This window comes from Melospiza melodia, chromosome 2, assembly GCF_035770615.1.
Source record: "Melospiza melodia melodia isolate bMelMel2 chromosome 2, bMelMel2.pri, whole genome shotgun sequence".
NCBI lineage: Eukaryota > Metazoa > Chordata > Aves > Passeriformes > Passerellidae > Melospiza > Melospiza melodia.
The window spans coordinates 698,950-710,633 of NC_086195.1; positions in this window are offsets into that span (position 1 = coordinate 698,950).

Sequence of the window (11,684 nt, forward strand, 5' to 3'; positions counted from 1 at the left end):
ACAAGGTGCCCACGGGGCACAGCTGGCACTCCAGGGGCGTTGCCAGCCCCAGGGCTTTGGGGATTCTGGGATCTGTGTCTGGTCCTTTGGAATAACTAGTGTAAGTGTAATTGTTTTTCTGGATGAGACCATTTTTAGGCACTTGGAGGAACAAACTCGGGTTTATTTAAGTTTATCGGATCCCAAATGTTCCTCCAGCAGCGATTCCCAACCAAAGAACAAACCCACCCACAAATCCACCTGCCACAAGAAGTGAGGAGCTGAAATAGAGACTGAGAAGGAAAAATCTCCCAGTTTCAGGGAGCAGGTGGATCCTCAGAGAGCAGGAATGTTCCCAGCTGGAAGGGGCTCACCTCTGTGTGCCATTCCTGTGAGTCAGAGGGAACAGTTCTGGAGAAAATCCCTTCTGCAGGATGGATAAAGCACAGAAAATGAATACAAACATTGTACAAACATGGGGGTTATTCATAGGGTCTGTCAGGAGGAAAATCACTCAAAAGCCCTGGGAAAACTCAGGACTGAACACGATCCTGACTTTGCTGCAGCTCCTGCGCTGCTGCGCAGACACACACGGAGCCTGTGCTGCTGCCGTGCCCTGTCAGCCCTTGGGACCCCATCCAGCCTGGGTCAGCTCAGCTGCTCATGTGGGCACAACTTCTCCATTTCATTCCAGCAGATTCCTTGGATGCCCTTCTGAAGATGTTTTTCCTTTCTGAAATGAATTCTCATCTATTCCCTATTGGCTTGTCAGGGGTAAATTCCAATCCAGTAGTAGGGATTGGCTCAGAACCAGTGAATTGTAAGGATTTGGGAAGAAATGGGTGACATTTGAGTCAGGATGATTTTCACATTTGTTATTCTTTCAAATGATTCCCTGGGAATTACATCCAGCCCATGCAGTGCCAGCTGTGCCCACCTTGTGCCCAGCCCAGAGCACTCAGTGCCACCTCCAGGGCACACCTGCAGGGATGGGCACTGCAGAGCTCCCTGGGCAGCCCCTGCCAAGGCCCGAGCTCCCTTTCCATGGGCTGAGATCCCAGAGGAGCCCAAATCCTTCCACCCAAACCAATTCCCTGCCCATGGTTCTTCCACTGAACCTGGATTCTTCCCATCCTCCTCACAATTCCTGTTCCCTCATCCCTGTCCCCATGAATTTTTTGCCTCTCTTTTTCCGTTCCTTAAGTCTCAATTATCGCTTTCCACAGGGACTTGTGCAGAGCCACAAGGGCCCCCTGAGCCTCCTTTGCTCCAGCCTCAGCCCCTTCCAGCTCCTCAGGGATTCTGCAGCCCCTTCCAGCTCCTCAGGGATTCTGCAGCCCCTTCCAGCTCCTCAGGGATTCTGCAGCCCCTTCCAGCTCCTCAGGGATTCTGCAGCCCCTTCCAGCTCCTCAGGGATTCTGCAGCCCCTTCCAGCTCCTCAGGGATTCTGCAGCCCCTTCCAGCTCCTCAGGGATTCTGCAGCCCCTTCCAGCTCCTCAGGGATTCTGCAGCCCATTCCCTGCCCTGGACACTCCTGCACCCAAGAGCTGTCCCGGTGCTTCCAGCCACTCCCAAAGTGAGAGTTACCACGAAGCCCCGCGGTTATCCGCAGCGCTGCCCTGAGAAATGAACATTTGGAGAGGTGCCAGGCTCTGAGCTCCCATGTTTATGATCACGCCACGCAGGCGATGCTTCCTTTCACCAAGGGGGGACAATGAGAAGCAAATGACAAAAGCATTTGATTTTATGTGTGTGGTCTTCATCAAATTAGCAAAAAAAAAAAAAAAAAAAAAAAAAAAAAAAACGGCTGGGCGGGCAGGGGGAGTTTGCAGGAGCATTAAAGAAATGGATTTTTAAAGGACCTTGAAAGGGGCTCGTGAATGGGGGAGCCCCCGGTTGGTTTGCAGGCAGAGCAGGGCAGCGAGTGAGGAGCAGCTGTCCCAGCTCTGGTAACCGGCCCTGAACCTCTGGGGATCCCATCCCTGCCGGGGCCGCTGGCTGTGCAGACAGCATCCCTGCATCCCTGCAGAGTCCCGAGGGGGGAAGCGTCCCCGCACGCCGCTGTTCACGTGTGGAAATCCGTGACAGCATCCGGCCCTGCCCTCCCGGGGGTCTGAGTTCGCCTTTCTTTCCCATGGAAAGTGGCTGGGATTGGCACGTGCAGTGATTCCAGCCTCTCCTCTTGCCCTGGGCTGGCAGCGAGCTGGCACTGAGGCTGCTCACTGCTGCTTTCGTGGTGCTCCCTAAAGTTTGCACAAGTGAAGAAGGTGAATACTGATGGGTAATTAGGAAAAAAACCATGCTACAGGTGCTCTCTGTGCAAGGTCCTGCACAGCATTTCACTCTTAACGAACTAGGGCTTCTCTTTGTCACAATTAAACCCAATTAGTTCCCTTATTCCGCATGCAGAAAATGCCTAATGAACGTGGGGAGTGGCTCAGGTGCTGTAAACACAAATGAAAGGTCAGGGTAGAGCGGCCTCTGGTTGTGAAATGCTGCTTTAAAAGGAGTGATGTTCCCACTGATCTTTTCCTGGTCCTTCTGGAGATCAAATTCCCTAAGCAGCAGCAGCCACTCAGACCTCCCGGTGGTGCAGGTGAGTGTCAACCCCACCACTCACTAAAGAAAAATAAAATTAAACCACATTATCTTTTCCATGGGCTGCAGCCAAAAGCTCTTGAGCAGCTCTCCAGAAAAGAAGATGGCAGAGGAGAGGAGGATTTTTCCAGATTCCAAGTGCATGGAATATTTCCCTGTTATCCCCTTTTGTCATCTCATTAGGAGCACCAAAGGCTTCCCCCTTTGCGGCTCTCCATTTGCATTTATAATAACGCGTTGCCATGGCAAAATCTGATCGTCCTGGACTTCGTGGGTGCAATCACATCCTCCCAGGAGCACCGGCAGGGGGAAAGCCCGACCAGCCCGGGTGTTCCGGGGGTGTTCGGGTCCGGTTTGGGGCTGGTTCAGCTCCGGGACATTCCGGGAGCAGCGTGGGGCTGGAGCCTCCTCCCGGTGGGACAAGGGCAGGCTGGCTGTGTCACACGAGCAGGGACGTGTCACACGAGGAGGGACGTGTCACACGAGCAGGGACGTGTCACACGAGCAGGGACGTGTCACACGAGCCAGCCAGGGCACAGGAAGCTGCAGGAGCCGCCTTTTGTGCCCAGCCCGTGCTATGAGATGTGGGATTAGGGAGGGAACAGCCCCCTCCTGCTCCCGGGCCCATTCAAGAGCAGCTTGTTCCCAAATTTTGTGACAAGGGGGCTTCTCCTGAGGGCCCCGCTGACAGCACAGAGGGCTCAGGCCTTCATTAGAACCAGGTGATGGGAAGGACGTGGTGGTGACACTGCCCACATGGCGTCATGGCAGGAGACCATTGTCCCCACTGTCACCGAGTTCCTCTGCACTGGGGTTTGTCAGGTGGCACCAACACCTGCAAATCCTGCTGGAGAAGGTCAGGTGGGACCGACACCTGCAGCTGGGTCCCTTCCTTGTGCTGGGGAAGGTGATGAGATCCCTCCCCAGCCAGCCCTGCAGGGATCAGCCCCAGGGAACCCCCGAGGGTCCCCCAAATCCCTCTGTTCCTCCTCATCCATCCCCAGGGTGTCCAATCCAGCCCTCAGGTACCGTCCCCTCCTCACTCCAGGACACAAGGAAAGGCTGTCCCTGCATCCCTGGCAGTGCCCAAGGCCAGGCTGGACACTGGGGACAGTGGGAGGTGTCCCTGCCATGGCAGGGGTGGCACTGGGTGGCATTTAGGGTCACTCCCAACCCAAACCTTTCCCTGATAAGCAGGGACAGGGATCACAGTGATGAGCTGACACCGGGGAACTCGAATCCCAGGAGCAGGGACAGAGGCAGGGGCAGCCCCGTCCCCATCCCCATCCCCATCCTCATCCTCATCCCCATCCCCATCCCCATCCTCATCCCCATCCTCATCCTCATCCCTATCCTCATCCTCATCCCCAGCCCCTCCACCTGCAGCAGCGCCGGGACGCGGCCGCTGGAAGCGCCACCCAAGGCCGGTGATTAACGGGATTAATTCGGGACGCACGTGACTCATTAGCCATCAATTAGGGGGCTCATCCGCACACGGCTGATTAGGGACCATCAGTGCCTCAAATTAAGCACGAAAAAGATGTTTTTGACGCAACCATATGGTTGTGCTTCAGAAGCAGTTAGAGCACAAATGGAGCGCATTGACGGCTCCTAACTGGCGATGAATGAGGGCAGAGCGGCCCAAATTTGTTTAGAGAGTTCCCCCTCCACTTTTGCTGCGGTTTTTAATGTGATCTAATGAATAAGCAGAGTCAGCTTTAATTGCCGACTCGCTCTCCGATGAGAAAGAGCTCCCAAAAGCTCCTTTTCCTCCTCCCATCCCGCTGGAAAAGGAGATGATTTTTACCCCGCACCGCAGGTGAGGCCGCGCCTCTCCCTTTCCTTCACCCCGGCTGCAGTTCCCGATTTCTCCACCAAGCAGGAGGGGGATTTTGCACCACTGTCCAAGGAAAAGGAGGCATTTTGGCTCTGGGGGGTTTGGAGGTGACAGGAGGGGATGTGTGGGGTGGGCACCTGCAGTGGGGTCCTGGCCAAGGGAGGAGATGGATGGGAAGCGTCTGGGAGGGATTGGGATTGTGTGGTGGGACAGTGACAGTGGGACAGTGACAATGTCCTGCAGCTCCACAGGCCCCAAATCCTGGGGCTGGCACAGCCCTGCTGCCCCATGCAGTGCCAGCTGTGCCCACCTTGTGCCCAGCCCAGAGCACTCAGTGCCACCTCCAGGGCACACCTGCAGGGATGGGCACTGCAAAGCTCCCTGGGCAGCCCCTGCCAAGGCCTGAGCTCCCTTTCCATGGGCAAATTGCTGCTGCTGTCCAGGCTGAGGGCCAAGAGAGGGAGCTGCAGTGGCCCAGGAGAGCCCAGAGGGCCCCCACAGGAACGTTTGGGATTTGGGGCACCCTCGGGGCCAGCTGGAGACACAGGGGGACCCCAGCTCTGCTCTGCAGGTGCCGGGCAGGCCCCAATGCCCAGCACAGCCAAGGGGGGAACAAATGGAAGAGATGAGGCTCCTGCCCAGCTTCAGCACCAGCCTTCAAATTATCCCTAATGGCACTGCCTTCTTTGGGGGGTGGTTTGTTATTTTCAGTGAAATCACAGAAACGGGGAAAGGTTTGGGTAGGGAGGGACCCTAAATCCCACCCAGTGCCACCCCTGCCATGGCAGGGACACCTCCCACTGTCCCCAGTGTCCAGCCTGGCCTTGGGCACTGCCAGGGATGCAGGGGCAGCCCCAGCTGCTCTGGGCACCCTGTGCCAGGGCCTGCCCACCCTGCCAGGGAACAATTCCTCATGGCCAAGATCCCACCCAGCCCTGCCCTCTGGCACTGGCAGCCATTCCCTGGGTGCTGTCCCTGCAGGCCTTGTCCCCAGTCCCTCTGCAGCTCTGCTGGAGCCCCTGCAGGCCCTGCCAGGGGCTCTGAGCTCTCCCTGCAGCTTCTCCTCCCCAGGGGAGCACTGCAGCTGCAATGCTGCCGTGAGGCTCTTCCTGAGCAAACACTGCAGCTGCCACGGGGAGACTTTGCTGCATTCCCAAATTAATGTCCCTGCTTACACCAGGACACAAGCTGGACTGCAGGCTGAATTCTGAAGTTCCATTTAATCAAAGCAGATACTTGTGCTCTGGCACTTAAAATAAGTAAAAACCAGTCAATAATGACTAGTCTGGTGTTCATTAGGGCACAGAAACATTGGCACTGTGTTATTTTTCCATTGCTACCTCCGAGCCTTTCATATGGAGGCTGGATTGATTATCCCTATCTGTCAGAAGCATCCAGCTCTGGCATGATTGACCTTACACCGTTAATTGCACAATTATCTTTCAACTCTGCAATGAAGTGCTGCTCATTCTTATGTTTTGAATTTTAAAAATCCTACTGTTGAACTCCTGTGCACAGACCTTTAGCTGCAGTGAATAAAATTCCCTGCTTCCCTTCTTCCTCACACTAATAAACATTCCCTGGGCCGTGTTGTCTTTCTGTTTTCAGTGGGAGCAGGGCTCCAGCCTGGTTTAGCAGCACAGAAACACCCCAGGTATAGGAGCTGCTGCCTGGGAGTCTTGGAGAGCTCCAAACCAGAAAGTAAATTCACATCAAGAGGGTTTGAATGCTTTGAATTAAGAGGTGAAAAGCTCAACAGCGCTGGCATGGAGAATTGTTCCAAAATGTCGTGGTGACCAAGGCAGGGATTGTCCCCTGTGTGGGGACCCCTCGAGGGCTGTGCCCAGTTCTGGGTCCTGCAGGAGAGCCCTGGAGGGGCTGGGATCCCAACCCGGCTCAGGTGGGGCCGGAGCTCACAAGTTATTTCAGACACGTCCCGGGATTATCCTTGTTTGTTACTTCCAAACCATATTCAGCTGCTATTTTGGGGCTTTGTGCAATGATGGTCATTATGTGATATTGCAGCCAGCTATTATTCCTGCTCTGGCTTTAATAAATGCCTGGCAGATTTAATAAAACTGATCCAGATTTAAAGTGTCCCTCCGGTGATAAATCACCTGGTGAAAATTTCCCAGCCCGCTCCTGCTCTGGGATTTCTGCTCGGTTCAATCCATGAAGTGAAACGAGTCGCCCTGCCTCGTGAAAATCAAGCTGTTTCCACCGAGTTTGTGCTTAGCTGCTGAACAAAGGAGCTCCTAAATCGAAATAATTACAGCTAATGATTAATGCAATTAAAAACCTAAAAAAATATTGCAAACAGTTTTGATCAGCAGGTATTAAAAATCATGGAAATGAATGCTGCAAATCCCCGGGCTTTGGGAATTAACTCAATCGGGGTGTTTGAGGGGAGAAGCAGCTCTGCCAAGGGTGTTCTTTGCCAGCAGAGGTGATTCCTTCTTCCCCTGCCCCTTTTCCTTGGGAAGGAACCTGCCCTAAACCAGGGGGTTTTTGGTGCTTTTCCCCCTTCATCCAGAGGAGCTGATTCCTTCTCCTGCCCATTTTCCTTGGGAAGGAAACTTCTCCTGCCCCAAACCGAGATTTTTGGTGCTTTTCCCCCTTTCAGCCAGGGGAGTCGATTCCTTCCCCTGCACCTTTTCCTTGGGAAGGAAATTGCCCTAAACCAGGGGTTTTTGGTGCTTTTCCCCCTTCATCCAGCGGAGGTGATCCTTCTTCCCCTGCCCCTTTTCCTTGGGAAGGAACCAGCCCTAAACCAAGGTTTTTGGTGCTTTTCCCCCTTCAGCAAACAACAATTCCCCAGGCTTTGGGAATTAACTCAATCGGGGTGTTTTAGGGGAGAAGCAGCTCTGCCAAGGGTGTTCTTTGCCAGCAGAGGTGATTCCTTCTTCCCCTGCCCCTTTTCCTTGGGAAGGAACCAGCCCCAAACCGGGTTTTTGGTGCTTTTCCCCCTTCATCCAGCGGAGGTGATTCCTTCTTCCCCTGCCCCTTTTCCTTGGGAAGGAACCAGCCCCAAACCGGGTTTTTGGTGCTTTTCCCCCCTCAGCGAACATCTCGGAGCCGCTTTGTCCTCACAGCCGTGTCCCACTAAGGCAGCCCCATGCCACAATTGCCCAAATCCCGCGGCACAGGCAGTAACTGTTTGTGTGCCAGGCTGTCCCCGCCGCTGCCCCTTTGTCCCCGGCCCGGCCGGGCCCGGCCGCCGCTGTATAATGACCAGACTGTTTCATTAGGAGCACAATCCCCTCGGCAGAGCCAGCCCAAACAACTTGTGGGAGCGTTTGCGAGCGGAATGGCCCCGGGGGGGCGGCGGGCACACAATGGGCACACAATGGGCACACAATGGGCAGCGCCGGCAGCGCCCGGCCGGCCGCGCATGCAGAGCGCGGATTAGGGGGTCCCAGCGCGGGTCAAGTGTCTCGAGGGGAGCCGATAAACACCCCAAACCTGACAACAGCTTCTCCTTTCTTCCCGCCCCGCTCCTCGAGTGCCCGAGCAAATCTCCTGAATGGCCCGGGCCGCTTTGCTCGGGGCTCTTTTCTCCTTTTCTCCTCGCCGAGGACACTTCGCATTGCCGGGCGCCGCTTCAGGCGCTCTCCGGAATAAATTTGCTCCGAGTCCCGCACAAAAAACACCCCTGGCTTCCCCCCGCCGCCTCCTTCCTTCCTTCCTGCGGCCTTTGTCTCAAGGTGTGTGAACAAGGGGCGAAAAGCTGGGCTGAGAAAAGCGAGACCCAGTCCCCCCGAGGATTAAGTCGAGCACTTTGAAGGTTGGCTGAATGACTGACTTTTCATCCTTAAAAAAGAGGTGGTTTTAGGGGGAAAAAAAAAAAGTTGTTGGGTTTTTCCCCCCTTGGTTCTACTTCTAAATAAGTATAATAAATATGTTATTTTCCCCAGCAGTGCCCGCTGCTGGGCTGGGAGGCTGCTGGAGGATTCTCTGAGGGAGGGATTTGCTGACAGAAAGCACCTGGAGCGCCTTCAGCTGCCCTGCTCTGCTGATCATCCCAGCTCCCACCCGGGACAGAGGCAAGGAAGGGCATGAAATGGTCCCAAAACATCAGAAACCGGAGCCAGGATGTGTCACGGGAAGGGCTCTGCTGCCCAGGGGCTGGGGGTGCTGGGACAGCAGGAATTCTGCAGCTCTCCTGCTCTGCTGGGCACTGGGCAGCTGCAATATTGCTGGAATGACATGGTCTACATGCTCCTTCCAGTCCTGGCTGTCCCGTGGTTCTGTGGTCGCTCAGCTGGGATGAGAAGGCTGGGGACAGCAGAGGGGACAGCAGAGGGGACAGCAGAGGGGACAGCAGCCTCCTCCCTGCACCGCTGCTCCTCTCACCCCTCTGCCCTCGCGGAGGCCCAGGCATGGATGATGCCAGGATCAGGATGATGCCAGGCATGGATGATCCCCGGCTCTGGGATAAGCCAGGGGTCTGTCCCAGTTTCAGGTGACAGTCCCCCAGTGGGACAGGTGGAAAGGGACAGGGGTTCTGGGGAACACTCCGGGTGGGAAGCACAGGTCCCAGAGCACCCAGGTGGATCCCAGCTCCCTGCTCTGCTTCCAGGGCTTGGCCTGAAGCCCTGAGGGGTTTTTGTCTTCGTCCTCCTTGTTCCCATGGCTGGCAACTTTGCCAGGCTGGGCCTGGGTCCTTCCTGCAGAGACCCCGAGCTGGGAATGGAGCTGGGACCCCCAAAGTTCCTGCACTGCTCAGCCAAAACACTCTGAGAGTGACCTGACCTTGGTTTGTGTCTGTGACAAAGACACAGACACCTCCCAATGTGGGCAGAGACTGGCACAGCAAACTGTCCCTGCATGAGGGGACGTGGCACTGAGTGCTCTGGGCTGGGCACAAGGTGCCCATGGGGCAGAGCTGGCACTGCATGGGCTGGCAGGGCTGTGCCAGCGCCGGGGATTTGGGGATTCAGTGAATGTGCTCTGGGTCTGCTGCCCTACACCCGGGGGTGCTGGGGGTGTTTGGGGTGCTGTGGGTGCTGGAGGGGCTGTGGGTGCTGTATCTGCTGCCCTGGAGCTGCCCCAGCATCCCCTGCCCCAGGATCTCAGCCTTGCTCCCTGGAATGTTTCCAGATCCCTGTGTGCGGTTCTGCTCAGCAGCTTCCTTTTGAGATTGTGAGAGTCCAGACTGGTTTGGGTTGGGAGAGACCCTAAATCCCACCCAGAGCCACCCCTGCCATGGCAGGGACACCTCCCACTGTCCCAGTGTCCAGCCTGGCCTTGGGCACTGCCAGGGATGCAGGGCAGCCCCAGGTGCCCAGAGCAGCTCTGTGCTGTGCTGTCCTTCCAACACAAACCATTCCATGGATTCACCCCCTGCCTCTCCCAGAGGTTTGGGGTGCCCTTGGGGCTGCAGATGGAGCAGGGCGCCAGGGAAGTCTGGCACTGCTGCGGTGAGGATCCATTCACAGCCAGAATTAGGGACTTGCTCTTTTCAGCGTGCCCAGGGACAAAGGGAAGTGGGACCCCCAGTGAGCAGGGGCTGCCCAGGGCCTGGTGCACAACCCACAGCTTTATCAGAAGCTTCCAGAGCGAGATGCAGCTTCCACTCCTCATTATGGAATTAATTGTTTTCCCAAGGAGGGGATTAGGAGCAGGTTGGGTCTCACCCTGACTCCTCAAATCGTAAATCCTGTGAGGAGCAGCTGAGGGAGCTGGGAAGGGGCTGCAGAATCCCTGAGGGAGCTGGAAGGGGCTGCAGAATCCCTGAGGAGCTGGAAGGGGCTGCAGAATCCCTGAGGGAGCTGGAAGGGGCTGCAGAATCCCTGAGGAGCTGGAAGGGGCTGCAGAATCCCTGAGGAGCTGGAAGGGGCTGCAGAATCCCTGAGGAGCTGGAAGGGGCTGAGGCTGGAGCAAAAGGAGGCTCAGGGGGCCCTTGTGGCTCTGCACAAGTCCCTGTGGAAAGTGATAATTGAGACTTAAGGAACGGAAAAAGAGAGGCAAAAAATTCATGGGGACAGGGATGAGGGAACAGGAATTGTGAGGAGGATGGGAAGAATCCAGGTTCAGTGGAAGAACCATGGGCAGGGAATTGGTTTGGGTGGAAGGATTTGGGCTCCTCTGGGATCTCAGCCCATGGAAAGGGAGCTCAGGCCTTGGCAGGGGCTGCCCAGGGAGCTTGGCAGTGCCCATCCCTGCAGGTGTGCCCTGGAGGTGGCACTGAGTGCTCTGGGCTGGGCACAAGGTGGGCACAGCTGGCACTGCACGGGCTGGCAGGGCGGTGCCAGCCCCAGGGATTTGGGATTTTGTTTTGGACCCACCAAACCCCCTGGGGGAAGCACGATGGGGCCCTGATCCCCATCAGGAGCTGCCCTGGCTCCGGAGCTGCTGCAGCAGGGCCAGGGAGGGTTCCTGAACCAGGGGAGGGTTCCTGAACCAGGGGATGTTCCTGAACCAGGGGATGTTCCTGGGCCAGGGCACTCCGTGGCTCTGGGTGGCCTCACCTTCCCCTCTCCATCCCAGCAGAGCCATTAGGAGAGCTCAGCCTTTGATGGGAATGTGAGCTGCACACAGGTCAGAGCTCATAATGAGATAAACTTTCACTTGAAACTAATTCTTGAGCTTATTATGCTGTAATAGCTTCGGGGAAATCACTTTCCACGGACATATTGCGGTCTCCGAGGTGCAGCTAAGCCAAAGAGGTGATTTTCCTCTTTATTTCCAAATGCAGCAGCTTTAAAGGACGCTTTCATGGATTAGGAAAACATGTTTTGGGTAAATCGTGCTACCCACGTCGAGGCTGCAGGCAATTAAATCCTGCCATTGAAATTACCAATTATTAGATTATATATGGATTTTTTAAAGCAGCGAGCTCCTGTGGCAAGGGGCTGCACGAAGAAAACGGCGGAATGTGCAAAGAATTGTTAAATAACCGATAAATAGGCTTAAGTTCTTTAAACTGGCAGCACCAGTAGCTTAAGCAGTATGGTTTGGATCATCTAAATTTCCAAATACCTGGAGTATATTTGTAAACATGGCAATCTAACATTTCGCCGAGCAGCACATTCACATTCCAATTAGCATAAATGAGTATTTAACAGCTGATTGCACAGTGTGAATGATAGGGACTAATTGTCAGAGCGGGAGGGGCGGGAGAGAGACGATGGTCCCGAAGGGAAGGGCTGGGACGGCCGGGCAGGGTTTGGGATCGGGCAGAAAGAATAAAGAATACAGAAAGGACACAGACAGAAGGCTTAACAAGATCCTAACTAAAAGCTTGTGACTCCTTCCAGAGTCTGACACA